Source organism: Mastomys coucha, unplaced genomic scaffold (genome assembly GCF_008632895.1).
Source record: "Mastomys coucha isolate ucsf_1 unplaced genomic scaffold, UCSF_Mcou_1 pScaffold8, whole genome shotgun sequence".
Classification (NCBI taxonomy): Eukaryota; Metazoa; Chordata; class Mammalia; order Rodentia; family Muridae; genus Mastomys; species Mastomys coucha.
In genome coordinates this window covers 30,719,421-30,723,347 of record NW_022196914.1, presented here as the reverse complement: position 1 = coordinate 30,723,347, position 3,927 = coordinate 30,719,421, and the positions used below count along the sequence as shown (strand labels likewise).

General features: G+C 40.5%; 1 long non-coding RNA gene across 1 annotated transcript; it reads right to left on the bottom strand.

Annotated features, from left to right (window-relative positions):
* Positions 1–2,605: 2,605 nt before the first annotated feature.
* Positions 2,606–2,971, bottom strand: LOC116083099. The gene is made up of 2 exons (XR_004115579.1): positions 2,864–2,971; positions 2,606–2,769 (listed from the first exon to the last, which is right to left on the bottom strand). It is a non-coding gene; the product is annotated as an uncharacterized LOC116083099 (long non-coding RNA).
* Positions 2,972–3,927: the final 956 nt, after the last annotated feature.

Genomic DNA, 3,927 nt, shown 5'->3' with positions numbered 1-3,927 from the left:
GGGCCTGTGGCCAGGTTGCTGTCATGGTGTCTAGAGTGAAAGGCTGGAGAGATTGAGGCCCCAGCACAACAACCATTTCTTCTGATACTTCCTTGATGTGTGATTTTCTTTCTGTTAACTGGACATGTCAACAGATCTTCTTCCTAAGACTCAAAACCATTGTACATTGGATACTTTTTAAACAGTGCTGTATGAGGCTACATCTCTGGATATGAGTCCTAGGAATCACCCATCTGTCATTTATCTTTCCCTGTGCCCTGATTTAGCCCAGTGATCGACAGACCCACTTGGTGGTCCTGTGGCAAACTTTAAACCACAGGTGCTCAGTTTCATACCTACACATCGGTTTAACACCACAAAAGACATCAGGATCCTTTGCCAGCCATAGAAGGTTCAAGAGAAAGACCAGATGGGAAGGAGGCAAGGCTCCCTCCTCTTTTCCCAAACAGAGCATGTTAAGATGGCAGTCTTCCCATAGAAAGAGCTCATCATGACATAGCTTTTTGCTTTCTCCAGTTCTTGTGTATGCCTTAGCACACCTTTTGCACAGATGGCAGCACCTTAGAGGTCTAGAATATGGTTTGTAGATGCTTTCTTTGTGTTCCTAGACACATCTGGAGCCACGGTTCCATCTCGTGAGGCACTTCTTCCAAGCTTTCTGGTACATAAACACAATGGACTACACTTTTCATGCATAATGAAGAAAAAAACATATTTTCAGAAAAATAAATGAAAATTGAGATTGCCAACTTAAGTGAAATAAGACATAAAGACAACATACGCTTCCTCCCTTGTGTGGCCTTACAACTATTGTGAATTCAGTTGTGAGGCAACTGCCACCCTGGATCTGGAAAACCCTGTTTCTTTGTAGCCATATACTGTCTCACGCTCTTACACGTTTTTCATGCTGTCTTCTGCAATGATCTCTGAGCCTTGTGAGGAAGGGTGTGATGTAGATGTCACATTTAGGGTTGAGTATTCTGCAGTCTTATTCTCTGCATCATGACCAGCTGTGGGTCTCAATGTGAATTTTCTTCCAGTGCAAATAGAAGCTCTTCTAATAAGGAATGTGAGATATAGCGGCCTATGGGTATAATGATACATCATTAGGAGTTGGTTTAATACTCTGCCTGCTTAGTAAAAACAATAGTAGTAGGTTCTTCCCAAGGGCCTGGCATGTCTAGCCTCAGGTTATTGGTTTGATTATGGTGCCAGGCATGAGCTTCAACCTGTGCAGTAGGAGTTAAATCTAACCAGAAAGTGATTGTTTACTCATGTGCCATTCATACCACTATTACACTGGTGGGCATGTCTTTCCGGTCTGATCATTATGGTAGCTCACGGTGTTCATAGCTGAGTAAGATGGATGATGACTCCTCACCATCTGTAGGGTGCATGGCATCTTTTAGCACCGTGAAAGCTAGCAATTAGAGTTGAAGCTTCCAGGAGAGTACATCAACAAAGTGGTAAACATCTCCTTTTGGCTACAGTTGGAACTCATTAGAAATAAATGGTAAATGCAGAGAGGATGCTCCGTCACCATGTGTCTCAGTTATATGTCTCATCGAGATCTGGGCACAGGCTTTGATGTACTCACTGATGTGATTTATATAATGGCCATTTGTTCATTGATTTGATACACCCTGACCAAAAAAATGGTGCTAGATAGTTGAATCTCTACTGAAAACAAGACCAGGTTGGCATACACATACCACAGGCATCAGGTGTTGTTACACTCATGAGTGAATATCTGTGATGGCTGTCACATAGCTGAGAAGGAAAGTTGTCTGTTGTGTCACAGGGGTTCTAGCCAGAACCCTTTTTATCCCTCAGCGTTCTCATCATAACAAATAGAGCTTGGACGTTTTGGCTCATGAACTTTCCAATAGTTCTTTAATGATTCATCTGTTGTCATTTAACATGATTTTAATTGCCATATTGGTGCTGTGAGAAGAGCTGGCCAAGACTGTCCTCATCATGCATATTGTTTTTTAGTCAGGATTCTTCAGTCATGTGCATATTAAGGCAATTTCTCAATACTTTAAATAAACATTTCAATAAGATGGTAGGGCATGGTTCAATCACCAGTTATATGATATGTGAATTATATAACAAAATTATATCAGTAAATATAAATATAATATATGTGGTCTGGAACACATTACTATAGGCTCGCCTCTCAGATCACAGTTTAAGGTGAGAGGAAGGGAGATGGTGGTGGAGAGACTTTTAGCTTCACTTTCTGCCAGCTGTTATTAGTGCTACTTACAGAGAACTAGACCTTGAATGATTACCTAACATCAAACAATTATCAGTGACAATTAGGATAATGTCATTTTAATTTAATATTATTTATATAATTCTTATCCCATTCGTGTATTTTTAAATTTTTATGTTCACTGGTGTTCTGCCTGTATGTATGTTTGTGGAAGAGTGTCAGAAGCCCTGGAAATACAATTATATGCATGTGTGAGCTGCCATTAGGATGCTCGGAATTGAACCCAGGTCTTCCAGAAGAGTGCCCAGTGCTCTTAACTGCTAAGCCATCTCTCCAGCTCCCATCCATGTATTTTATTTAAAAATATTGCAAAAGTGAAATGATCAATACTTTGCTTGAATTTAATAGCCAGACTTAGAATCCTTCAGTTGTTCTTTATTATGTATGTTTTTCTTCCTCATAGACCATTCTGGGCTAGTCATGACTGCAGGAAGTTGCTTACGTAGGAATGGATGGAGCTGGTCTCCTCTTTCCTCTGTGCTCCTTTTTTCCTAAGATGACATAGAGATAAGATGGTTTTATTTATTTATTTTTTGAGTCTATGTTTGCTTACACAAAAAGCTCTAAATCTTTCATAGGGCTTACCTTAATACTTAGTAGAATGTTCCTCCCTTCTCCTTAAAGATGCAGAATCTCTGGCTGTTCTCAGTAGGAACATGAACTTATCATGAACACAAAATGAGGGATGTTGTTAACCTACAACATAGTAAGAATTAGGACCTGGTACAAAAACTGGAAAGGGAAGCAGATGGTGATAATGATGCTGCATGCCTGAGAAGATCAAATGAAAACTATCAAGAAACAAACCGTCAACTCTGTGTGATGAGCTCAGTAAAGTTATAGACCTGTGTAATATAGTTTCCCTTCCAACCCAGCCCAGATATCCGTGGCTTTATTATAATTTATGTTCTCTCTCTCTCTCTCTCTCTCTCTCTCTCTTTCTCTCTCTCTTTCTCCCCCTCTCTTCCCTCCCTCCCTCCCTTTCCCTCTCCCTCTTCCTCCCTCCCTCCTCCCTGTGTGTGTGTGTGTGTGTGTGTGTGTGTGTGTGTGTGTGTCTTCCTCCATCATGTTTTGTGACAAGGTCTCCCACACTGAACCTGGAGCTTGTTGAGTGGCCAACAAACCAAAGGGATCTTCCTGTCTCTGCTTCTTCGGTGCTAGAATTGTGAACCACATCTCTGAAACCCGATTTTTACATGGGTGTTAGGGATCATCTTATGCTTACCATGGCAAGCACTTTGCTGACAGAACCATCTAACCAACCTCTTATAAGAGAAGCCTTGGTTGGGCACCTTGGAGCACTTGTTTTCCATACTGCCTTCTATCTGCAATACTGACCAGGGTCATATGGGTACTGTTTTCCCATCTACTTAAGGCCAAGAGAAGACCCATGCTGGATGTATAAGATACTAAATACTGATTTGTTATGATATCTTTATCTTTCAATGGACTCGTGATTAATTTGTCTGTTCTAGAACTCAGAGGATCAAAAGACTGTATAAAGAAGAGAAACTTGTGTAATGAGATAAATAGTTGGTTAAATTATTTAAATAAGGGTTTATGAAGTTACAGAAATTAAAGGGAAAGGCAAGTGGGTCAGCTGTAGGAAGTTCTGTCAAGAGACCAAGTAAAATAAGATGGGTTTGACA